The sequence below is a fragment of the Perissodus microlepis genome, chromosome 23, assembly GCF_051167445.1.
Source record: "Perissodus microlepis isolate ML-2025 ecotype Zambia chromosome 23, ASM5116744v1, whole genome shotgun sequence".
In the NCBI taxonomy this organism is placed as follows: Eukaryota; Metazoa; Chordata; class Actinopteri; order Cichliformes; family Cichlidae; genus Perissodus; species Perissodus microlepis.
The window spans coordinates 36,553,315-36,570,361 of NC_140482.1; the positions used below are offsets into that span (position 1 = coordinate 36,553,315).

A 17,047-nucleotide genomic window follows, 5' to 3' on the forward strand; every position below is an offset into this window, starting at 1 on the left:
AGTTGTATTAATTAGTTATTTTGCCTGGAGTGGTACTTTAATATGTTTTTTAGCTTTGTGACTGTAGTTGGCTTCTTTTATAAATATTATAATAAAGTAATATTTTAACAAATTTTGTGGGGTTTTGTGTGGTTTTTAACTTGTTTTCTTTTGTTGGGGCGCTTATGTTTGAGTTATTGACTTAAATAAAGTACAAATAAAGTATTGAAATTCATCTGTCACACCTTTGCCTTGCCTGTAACAAGTCTGTGTGCTTTGGTTACTAATTGTTAATATAATTTGGGATAATTAGATTAATGTTTACTGAGCTGAAAAAATCCCCTGGTGGTGTTGTTGGTTTTCTTTCCTGCAGTTGTTTTGTAACTGCCCCCTGCCACAATGACATAGACTTATCACTTAACTCAGCAGTTTCCTCAACTCTGTGAAGCATTTTAGCATCTTTCAGCTATTTTGTTTTACATTCACTGATCACTTTATTAGGTACACCTTGCAATTACTGCGCTGGACCACCTTACGTTTGCAAATATGCCGTACTTCTTCATGGGATAGATTCAACAAGGTGCTGGAAACATTCCTGGGAGATTTTGGTCCATTTTGATATGACAGTGTCACACAGTTACTGCAGATTTGTCATGATAGTTGCACATTAATGCTGTCAATCTCCCGTTCCACCACATCCCAAAAGTGCTCTGTTGGATTGACATCTGGAAACTGTGGAGGTCATTTGAATATAGTGCATTGCCATGTTCAACAAACCATTTTGAAATGATTTGAACTTTGTGACATGGTGCATTTTTCTGCAGGAATCAGCCATCAGAACATAGGCACACTGTGGCAATAAAGAGATGGAGAGCAATGACTAGTCAGCAGCAATACTCAGGCTGTGGCAATGAAAGGATGCTGAGTTGGTACTAAGGGGGGAAAGTGCGCCAAGAAGATTTCCCCAGCACTATTACACCACCAGCAGCCTGAACTGTTGAAAAACATCAAAACTAATGCATGTGTTCATGTTTAGACTAAACTCTGACCCTACTGTCTGCAGGAGAAATTGAGTTATCAAACCAGGCATTTTCTAATTTTCTATTGCCCAATTTCGGTGAGTCGTGATGTCAATCATAGCCTCAGTTTTCTGTTCTTAGATGATAGGCACGCCACCCAGTGTGGTCTTCTGCTGCTTCGAGGTCTGAAGTGCATTCCTCAGTTGTTGCAGGTGGTTATTTAAGATATTGTTCTCATGCTATAAACAGCAGTCTGTTCGTTCTCCTCTCGCTGGATATTTTCTCATTTTCAGGCCATTCTCTCGAAGCCCTAGAGATGGCTGTGTGGGGTAATGCCTGGAGATCAGTTTCAGTTCATTTTGCAGCAGTGAGTTGTAGAGAACCTGATATTTATAGAGCAAATGAATAAATCAGAGCTGAAAGGAAAAACAGTAAATGTCAGACTATCAGTAATCAGGTGGACAAGCGTGCAACTCCAATGTAAAAACAGCCAGTTGTTCACTAATATGTTAGTCATGTTCATCTAACAAAGCCACTTCTGGCATGTGTAAGCTGCACCCAAGAGAAAAAAATAATAAATGCAATTTTAGGGAGAAACATGATATTCATGGAGAGAAAAATAACCTCAGTTTGTTACTTTGTTGTGTCGTGCACATAAAACGCTGTAGTGCGGAGACATTTGTCAGTCATGGACATAACTTCTTACATCACAGGCAAACTTCTCAGCAATAATAATAACTCATTCACTTTGCCGCACTTCACAGTGTGTCGGTGTAGATGATTTGCTGCTTTTGGGACATGTGCTGTCTAATGATGCTTTGAATCACATGTCAAAGCAGCTGATGTTCACACGCCACGGTTTGCATGAAGTATTACATCCAGCAAAGAGGAAATGGGATTTTTTTCTGTTTATCTATCAGTTTCACTAAAAGTGGAGTCTGGCTTAACATAGAAATTATTTAGATGTGGATACGGAAACTTTTTTACAGCTGCAAGACAGGGCAAGGTGCGAGAATATCCAAATCTTTGCAACCACGTATCAAACTGAAAAAACATAAAACAGAGCGATCACCTTGCTGCTCTGTAGAAGATATCAGAGAATAATCTGGATCCATGGACTTAATTCAGTTGAAGGTGTGCCGTCTCGGACTAGTCTTGTTTGTCATGGCAATAAATCAAAAAGAAAAAGGTACGTTCAGGAAGATTTTTATATAACATTGTCTGTTTGGTCATGCATTCCAACAACTCTGACTTACCTGTCATGCTCTGATCTCCATTCTCTATTATGAGTTGTCAGTACTCGGGGAATGTACTTTCCCTTGTCATAATAACATTTCAGCTTGTTAAATGCCTTGCTGTACTCACTGTAGGGTGATATTTGACAAGTGTCTCAGCTAAATACACAGACTCTGAGTGGCTTGTCCTGCCTTCGGGCTGGCAGAGCTTGTAGTGTTATGACTCCAGTGTTGGGGAAAGTATTTTCTGGCTGCTCATCAGTCCCCTGGACGGCTGGGAGCCCAGAGGCAAAGAGCCAAGGCAGGGGGGCCACGCATGGGGCAAGAGTTAAATATTTATAAAATGAGAAAGACAAACAGAGGTCAGCCAGTTTAAAGATGTCACAGTGAAAGAAAGACGTTAGGTTTCTCAGAAATTGCACCTGATTTTGACTTTAATGAAAGCGAATCTTTAATTACTGAAGAAATTAGATGAGATGAGAAGAGAGAGAGCAGCTGAAGTAACACAGGAAAAGAAGAAAGGACAAAATGAGAAAGGACAGAAAGGGATAATAAATTGGGCAAAGAGATTAAAATGAACTTTGGGTACAGCAAGGAGAAATAAAATGAAAAAAATAAAAAAAACACACAGACGATTGAGGATTTACCAATCATCTATGCCCCAGATCTGTCACTCAAACCCATTAAAACATTCATTATGACAAGGAGGCATCGATTCAATTTAATACAGGTAGATGATGCATTATTTATCAGCTGGAACCATTCCTCAGACCCATCTGGTGCAGAGAGGCATATCAAATTCAACTGGTCTCCTTCAATAGTGTAGCCTCTATGTATTTTTATGTCTCTGTGCATTTTACTGTGTGAGCTCGAAAGCAGGATTGATGTGATGCTTGTGTGGGTGTGTTTGTGATGTGATCACCTGAGGCACAGAAGGGAGATAGCACAGGTGTGTGAGTTCATGTGCATGACTGCGTTTACATGCTGCACGTATGTGCACGTGCGTGTGGCAAACCAAGCATGTAAGCCAAGAGAATGAAATTGGAAAAGAGAGCGAAGAGTATGAAGATGACGGAGCAAAAAAAAAAAAAAAAACTCAGGGAAATAGGAGGATGTAGAAGATGAGGGAAACGGGGCTGAAGAGAAGAACAAATGCAAACGTGCTAGAGCGGGAATGAAAAGTGGAAGGTGATAAAGAGGGGGGCAGTGATAAGAGATAGAGGAAAGAGAAGAGAGATGGAGCTGCTGCTATCTGACCTTCACTCTCTCTCTCTTTACTCATTCTCTGCCAAAGGAAGAAGGGATCATATGGAGAAATGATAGATAGGAGGATGGTGGTAATCTGACTAATGCCATATTTGAGAAGAGTGTGAAGGCGTGTGTTATTCAGCCCTAGTGGATGTGATGGAGAAAAGGTCAACTATTCTTAGTCTTCTTTGCCTTCCCCAGTATGATGCATTTAGCTGGCTAAACGGTGAGATATCCGAGCTTCGCCGTGAGGGGAGGGCCCCCAGAATGTCTTATGCTGGATTTTGTAGGCTTGTAATGAGCATGACTGGGAAAATTTGGAGATTTAAATATGTCTAGGCATTCTAGGTAAAGCAGTAAAAATCAAGTCTCCGTTTTTTAAATGGAAATTATAATGTATGCATCGTTCCTTATGTCTTATCTCGTGTAACTGTTATTAAAAGTACAGCAGAGTCTAAAGTCTTGATCCACCCCTCGTTTTTAAATATTTTCCTTTCAATGAGCCAGACTGTCTCAAGCAATAGATCTCCAGGCTTTTTGAAGGGTTTTTCTTTCAAAATTGACTGTTTTTCACTCATTTTCAGTCCCCATGCCTGACCAATTTCAGAAGAATGTTTTTTCTTTCTTTTTGCAACTTAACATCAACCTATGAATCATTGAACAATAAAAATGGGCCTACCTCATGAGCCAGTGTTGTGTCTACACAGTAGCAAATAACCTGTATTGAATTGTATCTGTAAGGACTTTATTATTTGCAGCCTGTTGCAAAAATACATTATTTGTTCCTTTTAAAAATACCAAAGAAAACACAAGCATACATTTATATTTTTCCACCAACAAGGTGATCCCGATAGAGCTATGTGAAAGGACCCAGAACGACTCGGATACGGCTGCTCTCAAAACGTTTATTTATTGTGCACTTTATGGTGTCTCTCTGTCACCTCAAACTCTGCTGCTGTCAGCTGCTTCAATCGCCTGCCTCCTTCCTCCGATCCTGCCGGCTACTGAAATAGGGAAGTCATCCACCACAGCTCCAACTTTATGGAGGTGCTTTCCAATACAGAACAAACCAACTTTAGTAATTTCCATAGACTGTGAATGAAAGGTGGACATAGCCATACAGTGTGTGCAAAGCCCTTTTTCTGAACCCTTGATGTGACCCTTTTGATACCAGATATCAACAGCGCAGTATGGATCTTTAACATGCTTCTTGTCAGTACTGGGGCCCGTGATTTACAAAATTAACATAATTTTGTATTCAGAAAGACTTAAAGTTAGTGAGTGGTGCCATAAAATCACTGAAGCAGTGGGGTGGTTTTCTCTTAGACTTCTATACAATGTGATTTATCAGATGTCTACTCTACTAATCATTAGAAAGAATTCAGGTTTTACGCCAAGAGTTTTACAGAACCTATGCACACTCTATGATGTTGCCTCTTAGTACAAATCTGAGACATCAAAACAAGACTGGTGAATTGCAGTGATGGTTCCGGAACAATTTTATTATATATATAATATATATATATATATATATATATTATAATATACAAATAACACAACAAATAACACAGTGATATCTGATAGTAAATCTGCAGGTTTTGCAGTATGGTCTAACTTCAATTTTCACAAATCCCTGAATGAATGATAGTATGTATTAAGGACATTATTGTCCACTGTAATCTTATTGATTCATAAATAATTCTTCAAATTCTGTTCTTAGTACTCTTCCTCCACCTGGAGGTCAGAGGTCATAAAGGCAACACAGAAGAATGGGTTGTCAGAGACGTATCATCAGGGTAGCTGATTAAAGGCTTCAGTCAAGGTGTCTGGTTGAATAGTGTCCTCCACTAAGCGTGTAAACACACAGAAATATGTAAAACAGACTTAAGTTAATTCTCTGTGATTGAAGGTATTAGAGGCTGCTCGTATCTACGGCTTCCACATGTACAGGGCCAAAACTGCACTAATTACCATGTGCACTGGCGTAATTAATCTGTTTATAAATAGCTCTGCTCCTGTTTCACAGGATAGCATCTCTGCCCCTGCAGGGTAATAGCTCAGAGATCTGATCATACATGTGTGTAATGTGAACATACTGTAAATGCACACATGAGCTTAAAATGCAGACCTGCGTCTTAAGGTCCTTTAAACTACAGGCATCTCTTGTTTTCTGTGCATTCACAAAAAAAAAAAAAAAAGCAGTTGTTATTCCGCTGCTCGTTGCCGTCTTATGCGAGTGAGCATCAGAGACTAGTGAACAAGTTAGAGTGAAGTCAACGAGTCAACAGCATTTTTCAGCAGCATCTCATCCCCACATTAGCAACACCTCCGGGGAAGCAATGAGCCCGCTTTCCTGTCAGGAAACTACCCAGCTGATGATTGGACACTGAGACTGTATCACCCAGGCTCAGTGACTGACACTCACAAACACTCATGACCTCTGATTACAGATGCATATGCACACACATACACTGCTTATAGTCACTGGATTGCTAAATTGTGCACTCTTTCAAATAAAACAGGAAGTCTTAGTTCCCATTCACAATTCCTGGAAAGCTCTGCTTAATCTGAGGCTTTTAGAGAGGTGCTTACTCGTGTCTTGGGCTTGTGTGCCTTTATATCCGCTTGTCTATTTTAAAAAGTAAGGTGTTACATGATTGACTGCTCATGTTTATTTCCTCCTGTGATATTTTTATCCTTATAAGCACTGGCCAGGTGTCAGTGAGCTGCAGGGATTTGTGTCCGGTCATTAGCACACTGCACAGCAGACATAATTGGGTAAAAGGTATGAAAAAACAGGCAGGTGTACACCATGCAGGAAACCAAGAACCAGACAGCAATAACATTTTACCAACTGCATATTGCAGAATCTAAGTGTAGGGCAATATAAAACCACTTGGTTCAGGCCACACTACGTCATAATGAGTGTGTATGCCTTGCCCTGCAGCTTGTAGGTGTGTTTGAAAAATGGGGAAACTGCAGTGCAGTGAGCATGCAAACTGTCAATTTTTCGAGGCTGCAGTAACTGTCCTGAAACTGCTGGAATTAGACTGCACTCAAACTACTCTGCAGGAACAAAGAGCACAGGCACACATCTCTTTATCTTTGTGCTCCACACTCGCTCTCTGCTCTCTCTCTCTCCGAGCCTTTCTCATGCACATCCACACGGTCCCTAACCTGAAAATACCCCTGGTTTAGCTCTCGGGGTATTTGTTTCATTTTGCAAAATTATATAAGTGCTGCACCTACTGAGAAGTTTTAATGAGACAATGAGCAGGTTAACTGCACAGGCAAATGGAAAGAAGGGCAAATGTTAGCACAAGTTTGCAAGTAACACCCTTTTATACACATTTGAGTTTTCAAAAAGGTGTGTTTAAAATAAATTAGCACCTGTACTGAATGGGTACTATAACTGGACATTTAATGAAACAGTCTTCAGATTAGATATTAACTGGAGAGAATGGCTACAATGCCTAAAATACTGGACTTTAAACAAGAAAATAACAGTTTTAACTACATTTACCAAAAGTACCAGCGCATATCTTATTAAAGACAAAATTCAGTGAAAAATAGCGACTGTGAAAAACAGGGACAACTACTGAAAATGTCAAGGGCATGCTGCCAGAGTGATGGCTGAGTGATGGGATGAGTGAGAAAACAGTGAGTGACAAGGAAACAGACGGTGAAGAGAGACTGAACACAGAGTGAATCATCCAGGCTGCCACCTTTTCCTGTATTCTCCAGTAATACTCACATTATTTTCTCTTATCTGGGATTGGAAGCGGCAGTGAATTATCTCCAAAGCGTAGCCACAAGTGTGCAGGATAAATGTATTTGTGGGCGGGAATTCAGACGTCTTCCTGTTGAACGACACAGAAACAACTGGTAAATGGCCTGTATTTGTATAGCGCTTTACTGGTCCCTAAGGACCCCAAAGCGCTTTACACATCCAGTCATCCACACACTGGTGATGGTAAGCTACATTGTAGCCACAGCCACCCTGGGGCACACTGACAGAGGCGAGGCTGCCGGACACTGGCACCACCGGGCCCTCTAACCACCACCAGTAGGCAACGGGTGAAGTGTCTTGCCCAAGGACACAATGACCGATACTGTCCAAGCCGGGGCTCGAACCTTCTGATGACAAGGCGAACTCTCAACTCTTGAGCCACGATCGCCCCAGTTAAAGGAGGCAATATTACCTGTTTGTTTAACCACCCTGCATAGCTGCTGTCATGGCTTCTCCTGTAATCCGTTCCTATTACCCGTTGTATTCTAAAAGTTATTTCCTTATTACTCCCTTCCCTCCACCTGTGGCTTATCCTTTTTCTCTCCCCGTCTGTGTTTAGCCATTACTCGATCTTATCGTGTTCATCTCCTGCATGCCTCTCATCCATTTGGGGATCCTCTGCATTTTTATTTATCTCATTGTTTACTTATTTGACTCACTGCTCGACTTTGGTAAATCCTGCTCAACTCTGCAGTGCTTTTTGTGGTCATGTTCTTCCAAAATTGACATTAAATTTACACCTTTCTTGTTTAACATCAGGTTTTGTTTGTGCTTTTGACAGAAGCCCTTACACATGACACCTGCCCAGTTCACATCATGTTACAGTCTAAAACTCTTAACTTTAGATTAAATACAACAGGCTATATACAGTCGCTGGCCACTTTACACCCATGATGCACATCTTCTATTAGTCTATTGGATTGATATCTGATTATTGTGGGCTAATTTTCATGTTCAGAAACCAGTTTGAGATGATTGAACTTTGTGACATGGAGGGTTTTTCTGCTGGAAGAAGCCACTGGTGCGGTCATAAATAGATCAGGAGTCTCTGTAATTATTTGACTGATTCATTATAATCTGGGTGTTACAAGGGCATACAGCTAGTGTGTGGGAGTCAAAATTCTGGCTGGGTTGTAGGGGATACAATTTTTACTTCACTCAATGACCTGCAAATTAATTAACTTTTATGTTTTTTCTTTTGACTTTTTTGGTTGATATTTTGCCTCTCTCCATTAAAATGAAACAGGGGGTCAAATAATTATTTACGCCACTGTATGTCTTGTGCTAAGATGAACTCATTACAGTTTTTCTCAAATGCTAAAACACATGTCACAAACGTTACCACCAGGTCCCCCAATGTCCAAACACAACACCCTTCTCTAAAGCTACATAAACACAACCACACCTTCCCACTGCAAAACTCAAACTCCCACACCAAGAGAGCAGCTCGAAGCTGTCAAAACTGTAAACACTATACACAGCATTACACACTACAGCAAAACAATTGAAAACACAATGCTCAATTTGTGAGAAGGTTCTTTGGTTCATAACTGCCAATGCATATTTTTATAAACTGTACAGTAACAGATCGTCATAGAACCCTGCAGAGGATTAGGCATTTAGATTTGTGAGTTTCACATGAAGACTATAAATCGATAAAAACATCCTGCATGTACGTACACTACTGTACAGTTTTTCTCAAATGTTAAAACACAAAAGCCAATCCTGTAACCCAAATGACCAGTAGTCTAAACACATTTACTAAATGTAGCCACCATATTCCAGTACCATAAACACATGTCACATGAAGACACAATTCACAAAACACAACCCTCTGTACTCATAAATCTAAACACATTTTTCCTTGCTAAAACACATGTTGCAAAACAACTCTGCTCATATTCTCAAATGAAAGCCCATGTGATGCAAAATGCTTGCCACAGTCACCAATCTTTGAACACAGGGAACACACCTGGCGTCAGTCACTACACACAACGACTCAAAATTGAAGACACCTGTTGCTAATGATGTGACCCCACCTATAAAAGCATAGTTTGGTGAAGATGCCAAACAATCACAATGGATGAAGGCATTCGAGCGTGCGGAAGGAGAAGAGCTGCAGGCCAAAGAGGAAGAGGGGTTGAGATCAGAGGAGGAAGAGGTGAAGGCCTAAGAAGAAGAGGAGTTCGGAGTAGAGGAGGAAGAGAAGGAGGCCAACAAGAGAGAGAAGGTCCAGGTGGGAGAAGAAGACAACCTCGCACCATCATAACAGATGATATGCGAGCAACAGTAATTGATCATGTCATTGGCCATGGCATGACAATGGCTGAAGCGGGACGAAGAGTACATCCAAACCTGAGTAGGTTCACCGTGGCCACCATTATCAAGGCATTTAGACAACACAACAGGTATAGTACGCTATTGCTTTCTTTGTCACACTACAGTTTTACAGGCCTGTGAAAGTGGTCTGTTACTTTACATGTAGTTTTACATATAAATCAGTCAATTGACAACACATGTTTCTTTCTTTAGAGCTGAAAGGATGCCACATAGAGGTGGGAGGGTTGCCATATTCACAGCGGCACAAGAAACCCTCATTGCAGATATGGTCCGTGAGAACAACTGCATTAGACTCCGAGAGATCAGAGACAAAGTCATTGCAGATAATGTAAACTTTGAGAACATTGATGCTGTCAGCGTGTCCACAATAGACCGAGTTCTCCGGCGCCAACAGATGAGGATGAAACAGGTCTACAGGGTTCCCTTTGAGCACAACTCTGCGCGACACATAGAACAACGTTACGAGTATGTGCAAGTACGTATACATCCATGTCCACAGTACAGTTAGTGGACATACTGTGTTGCTTAGTGGCCTACATTACTTCTGGACAATACTGTGCTACCTGATTGACCGTTCTGAACACCTGTACGCTTTTCCATGTTCACAGAGGATAATGCAGTTGGACGCGATGGCCAGACCCCGTGAGTACCTCTTCCTGGATGAGGCTGGCTTCAACCTCCAGAAACGAAGGTGAAGAGGCCGTAACATCATTGGCCAAAGAGCCATCACAGAGGTTCCTGGCCAACGGGGGGGTAATATTACTCTTTGTGCAGCTATGGGTACGGAGGGGCTTGTCCACCGGCATGCTGTCCTTGGGTCTTACAACACCCAACGTCTCCTCACCTTCCTAGAGGAGCTAAAAGACATCCTCCTGGACCGTCAACAACACCATCCTAGGCTAGCACATCACATGTATGTGATCATTTGGGACAACGTCCGCTTCCACAAAACACACCAAATCAGAGAGTGGTTCACCACCAACAGTGACCACTTTTTAAACGTCTGTCTGCCACCCTACTCCCCTTTCCTGAACCCTATAGAGGAGTTCTTCTCATCATGGAGATGGAAGGTGTATGACAGACAGCCATACACAAGAGAGAACCTCGTACGGGCAATGGAGCTGGCCTGTGCTGACATCCCAGTGGAGGCCTTCCAGGGATGGATTCGCCATTCCAGGGCGTTTTTCCCGCGGTGCCTAGCAAGGGACAATATAGCCTGTGATGTGGATGAGGTGATGTGGCCCAATGCAGCTCGGCGACATGATGCCGCACAGTGACTGTGTAATACTGTAAAAAGACCGTGTAGACAATAAAAAAGACTTCACACCCTGATCATGTTTCCGAGAGTACTGTTGTGTGCGATAGATTCTGTTTTTGCATTGAGTTGTGTTACAGTAGTGTACGTACATGCAGGATGTTTTTATAGATTTATAGTCTTCATGTGAAACTCACAAATCTAAATGCCTAATCCTCTGCAGGGTTCTATGACGATCCGTTACTGTACAGTTTATAAAAATATGCATTGGCAGTTATGAACCAAAGAACCTTCTCACAAATTGAGCATTGTGTTTTCAATTGTTTTGCTGTAGTGTGTAATGCTGTGTATAGTGTTTACAGTTTTGACAGCTTCGAGCTGCTCTCTTGGTGTGGGAGTTTGAGTTTTGCAGTGGGAAGGTGTGGTTGTGTTTATGTAGCTTTAGAGAAGGGTGTTGTGTTTGGACATTGGGGGACCTGGTGGTAACGTTTGTGACATGTGTTTTAGCATTTGAGAAAAACTGTAACACAACTCAATGCAAAAACAGAATCTATCGCACACAACAGTACTCTCGGAAACATGATCAGGGTGTGAAGTCTTTTTTTTATTGTCTACACGGTCTTTTTACAGTATTACACACAGTCACTGTGCGGCATCATGTCGCCGAGCTGCATTGGGCCACATCACCTCATCCACATCACAGGCTATATTGTCCCTTGCTAGGCACCGTGGGAAAAACGCCCTGGAATGGCGAATCCATCCCTGGAAGGCCTCCACTGGGATGTCAGCACAGGCCAGCTCCATTGCCCGTACGAGGTTCTCTCTTGTGTATGGCTGTCTGTCATACACCTTCCATCTCCATGATGAGAAGAACTCCTCTATAGGGTTCAGGAAAGGGGAGTAGGGTGGCAGACAGACGTTTAAAAAGTGGTCACTGTTGGTGGTGAACCACTCTCTGATTTGGTGTGTTTTGTGGAAGCGGACGTTGTCCCAAATGATCACATACATGTGATGTGCTAGCCTAGGATGGTGTTGTTGACTGTCCAGGAGGATGTCTTTTAGCTCCTCTAGGAAGGTGAGGAGACGTTGGGTGTTGTAAGACCCAAGGACAGCATGCCGGTGGACAAGCCCCTCCGTACCCATAGCTGCACAAAGAGTAATATTACCCCCCCCCCCGTTGGCCAGGAACCTCTGTGATGGCTCTTTGGCCAATGTTACGGCCTCTTCGCCTTCGTTTCTGGAGGTTGAAGCCAGCCTCATCCAGGAAGAGGTACTCATGGGGTCTGGCCATCGCGTCCAACTGCATTATCCTCTGTGAACATGGATAAGCGTACAGGTGTTCAGAACGGTCAATCAGGTAGCACAGTATTGTCCAGAAGTAATGTAGGCCACTAAGCAACACAGTATGTCCACTAACTGTACTGTGGACATGGATGTATACGTACTTGCACATACTCGTAACGTTGTTCTATGTGTCGCGCAGAGTTGCGCTCAAAGGGAACCCTGTAGACCTGTTTCATCCTCATCTGTTGGCGCCGGAGAACTCGGTCTATTGTGGACACGCTGACAGCATCAATGTTCTCAAAGTTTACATTATCTGCAATGACTTTGTCTCTGATCTCTCGGAGTCTAATGCAGTTGTTCTCACGGACCATATCTGCAATGAGGGTTTCTTGTGCCGCTGTGAATATGGCAACCCTCCCACCTCTATGTGGCATCCTTTCAGCTCTAAAGAAAGAAACATGTGTTGTCAATTGACTGATTTATATGTAAAACTACATGTAAAGTAACAGACCACTTTCACAGGCCTGTAAAACTGTAGTGTGACAAAGAAAGCAATAGCGTACTATACCTGTTGTGTTGTCTAAATGCCTTGATAATGGTGGCCACGGTGAACCTACTCAGGTTTGGATGTACTCTTCGTCCCGCTTCAGCCATTGTCATGCCATGGCCAATGACATGATCAATTACTGTTGCTCGCATATCATCTGTTATGATGGTGCGAGGTTGTCTTCTCCCACCTGGACCTTCTCCTCTCTCTTGTTGGCCTCCTTCTCTTCCTCCTCTACTCCGAACTCCTCTTCTTCTTAGGCCTTCACCTCGTCCTCCTCTGATCTCAACCCCTCTTCGGCCTGCAGCTCTTCTCCTTCCGCACGCTCGAATGCCTTCATCCATTGTGATTGTTTGGCATCTTCACCAAACTATGCTTTTATAGGTGGGGTCACATCATTAGCAACAGGTGTCTTCAATTTTGAGTCGTTGTGTGTAGTGACTGACGCCAGGTGTGTTCCCTGTGTTCAAAGATTGGTGACTGTGGCAAGCATTTTGCATCACATGGGCTTTCATTTGAGAATATGAGCAGAGTTGTTTTGCAACATGTGTTTTAGCAAGGAAAAATGTGTTTAGATTTATGAGTACAGAGGGTTGTGTTTTGTGAATTGTGTCTTCATGTGACATGTGTTTATGGTACTGGAATATGGTGGCTACATTTAGTAAATGTGTTTAGACTACTGGTCATTTGGGTTACAGGATTGGCTTTTGTGTTTTAACATTTGAGAAAAACTGTAAGTTCCTATGCTTGCTCATTTTAATTAAATGCAATACAGTTTTCTTCCATTTAATGCTAATTCACAAGCACTAACTCATGGCACTTTGCAAGTAAAAAACTAAAACTTACCTAGTGTTTATGAAAAAAGTCCAGATCCAGATTACTATTACTGCCAGTAAATCTTATTGATCTGTATCATATGATCCTTTTGTCAATGGTCAGTTCTCATTTTGTGTTTTAATCAATGAGAAAAGGGCTGCTTTTCATACAAAATCAATAGGAAGACAATAAAGAGTCATGTGAATTGAATACGTTTTCCCAAAGTAAGACTTAACTTTTGCTTCTATTAGGCTACCTGATTATTGTTAACTTCACAGCTAACACTAAATAACAGGAACATGGTGGATGCATCGTACTTTCATGCTTATCTATTGTTTAAATATTAGAGTTTTCTGTTGAAAGATTGTTTTAGTGTGAGACAGTGTTCTTGTTTGTTCACTTTGCTCAGACGCACCCAGAGGAATACAAGTGGTGCACGCTCAATCAGTATACTGCCTTTCATCACACTTTAGAGAAGAACAGGCAGCAGTACCATGCAGCCAAGAACTGTGACCAGAGTTTGAATTGTTACAAGACACCTGAAATGTTGACGGAAGAAGAACAAACGAGACCCCAATACCCCGAGGGACCTGTTTGCTGTTGTGAGTCTGCACAGCCTCTGATTACACCTCACTGTTCCAGCATCCGGTTACGAATGTTACATTGCAAGAGAGAAAAGAAAACACCTCACTGCATATACGCAGGAAAACAAATCCTCACACCAGCCTCGAGGCAAGATTGGCAAGGTAATGAGACAGAGCAGACCAGCTAGCTGGGCCAGAAACAGTGGAAGACGATGACAGAGGGACAGCCACGAACAGTGAAGACACATAAGGAAGTTTAGTGCAGTTTTCCAACATATGAAGACCTTTCAACATAAATAAAGTAACATGGATAAAAGATTAGTGACAAGCAGATTAAAATAATAAAATAAAAACAGAACCGACCTTCCATACTTCCTCCACAGATTATTTTGTCCTGAGCTGTCCTCAGGCTCCTGCTGCAGCCCTTCCAACGATACTAAGAGGCAGAATTTCTCAAGCATGTCTTGGGTCTTCTCCCAGTTAGAAATGCCTGAAAAACCTTACTTAATAGATACCGGGATCCCAAAGGGTAGTCAGACCTTTATCCATGGAGCTCGGCTGGACGCAGCCCAAACAAGTGGGTCCACCGCCTGTAGATGTGCCATTGTGGCCTGCTGCATTGTGGCTTGGGCAGCAGTTAAAGGAGGCAGCAATGGTGATCTGATCCCCTGGGTTCACAGACAGCCTATTTAAGGCCTATATATATTTTGTATTGTAATAGTGAATTACTGAATGACATCAAATATCCTTTGCAACAGACAAAGGCCATCATTCATTTCAATCAGGTGTCGTCTTTAGTGTCTTAGTGGAGAACAATCCTCGAAGAGCCAGTAAAGTCTTGTTTGGGGGGGTTTAAAGAGCCCTGTCCCTGCTTTCTCCAGCACTTTCTGATAACTAATTTCCACAAAGGAGAAATATAAAAGAATTTCTTCATTACATTCAGGAATGCACCTGTTTTACTTTCACATTTCCAGCAGTAAATTTCATCCGTCAGTCCAATTTTGGCCTATTAACTTACAGACACTCTAAGGTTAATGCCATTTACAAAACTACCAGTGCGGTAAAATAAAAACTGCATAATTTCTGTGTGTAATAATAAAGTATATAATCTTGCCCTTTGTGTTGCCCACTGAACACTCAGCATTAACCACTGTATTTCTCCCCTCTCAGTATTCTCTCCCAGCTTTTTAAATCAGGTCTCTTTTTCATGCCGATCACTTCTACGAAGCGAGCAGAGACAAGAGAGGGGCGATGTAAAATCTCTGTGCGTCTATTTTCTGATTGATAGTCAAAAATGGATAAAGAAAAAAGGTGTTACATGCAGAATATGTTCCAGTTTATCCTCAGTTGTTTATTTGCCACTGAAAAATTGTGCGCCTCTGACAACTAATCCTGTTTTATGGTGTTAAATACTAACTCAGTGACCTCATACTCTCAGCACTCACATAGACAGCTGTTAAAAAGAAAAAAACATCAAAGCTATTTGGTTACAGAAGAATATCAACCCATCACTTGACACATGCAGCAGACTTGACACAACATCAGCTCAACTCTTCTTCTCAAGAGTGGGAGAAAGCCCCCGGGGGAGGTGATAAGCAACGCTGTATTGATCAACAACATAAAACCACTGCAGATATATGTGTTGTGAACGTTCTCCCGAGCAGGTTTGGGAAACCTTTTTCAAAACACCAAGTTTGCTTTGTTTGATTCCACTTTTCTTACCACCAGTATAATGTGTCTCGTGGTTATCTTGGGCAGAATAAAACACTTTAGGTTTGAGGTTCATTCGGGCGTCCTTCTAGTTCTTACTTCAAACTGCTGCTTCTGCAAATCCCTGGCAAGTAGTCTGAGATGTATAGATCATATCCAGTCATTCTTTTCCCATTGCTCATTTCCATGTCCAGACCTTTGGCTTCATTGGTAGATGACTGCAGTTTAATTAACACTGTTAACAGCAATAATCCATCAGAGGAATGGAGCGCCGGAGACTTCGCTCATATTCTATGTTCTGTCTATCTCGTGATTCCTATTTAGTGTGTGCATACACTCTTTCTCTGTGCATTTGTTTGCATTTTTCTCCCTCCGTCCCTGTTTTGTGCCGTTATCTTTCTCTCGGTTTTTAAAAGTGCTCATCTCGATTTGTCCGTCTATCTCTATTTTGGTCTCTCATCTCTCTCGTTTTCCCCCAGCTTGGAATAAAGAAAAAGAAAAAGCAAAACACACAAAAAACTCGTGCCCTTTATGTAGACAAATGCAATCGAGCATGCAGGGAGGGTGGGAATGAAGAAGCATGGGAATTAGCCGTGCTTCTAAAGTAAGATGAACTGATAGGAAACAGCGCATACTGTTCTTGTTTCTGATTACACTATTAGATGCATGCAGAGCGAGTCCCTCTACCCTCCATCCTCTCTCTTGTTAGCGCTGTGTTCATATTAATTGATATACACGAGGGTACTGTATATGCTAATGCAAATTCACTGTAGCAGAATGAACTGATTCAAGGAGGCTAGGACAAACACGGACAAAGAGATTGGGACCTATCTGGCTTCAGTAGTTGACCCTAACCTTTGACCTCTCTTTTGTTAAATCTCAAACCCCATAAATAAGTCATTTACTGTTTTAAAAGTGTCAGTGTTTCTGCTTTTCTGTGTGGATGACAGTTACTCCGGCTGATTATCATTTTCCCCATTACGAGCAGCAGATGTTTTGTCAGAGAAAACACTCGTCTCCTTATCTTCTCACCAGTGCATAGTGATTTGTTGGTGTATAATGCTGTACACGAGCGTAGGGGAGCGTTTATGTGCCCCAGGCTTGCAGTCAAGTCACCTTTCCTTGCATACATGTGCATGAGTATGTGTGCAGCGTAATAATGATCCCGTGCCCTAGACACCAAAGACCCCCATTACTCAGAGGAAATCTGTTGTGTCTCTCGGGATCCTTTATCACAAAG

At 42.0% G+C, this 17,047-nt stretch overlaps 1 protein-coding gene across 1 annotated transcript in view; it reads left to right on the forward strand.

The window, feature by feature from the left end:
- lrrc52 (leucine rich repeat containing 52) overlaps positions 1-17,047 on the forward strand; it is a 33,423-nt gene that overhangs the window by 4,048 nt on the left and 12,328 nt on the right. The window lies entirely within an intron of this gene.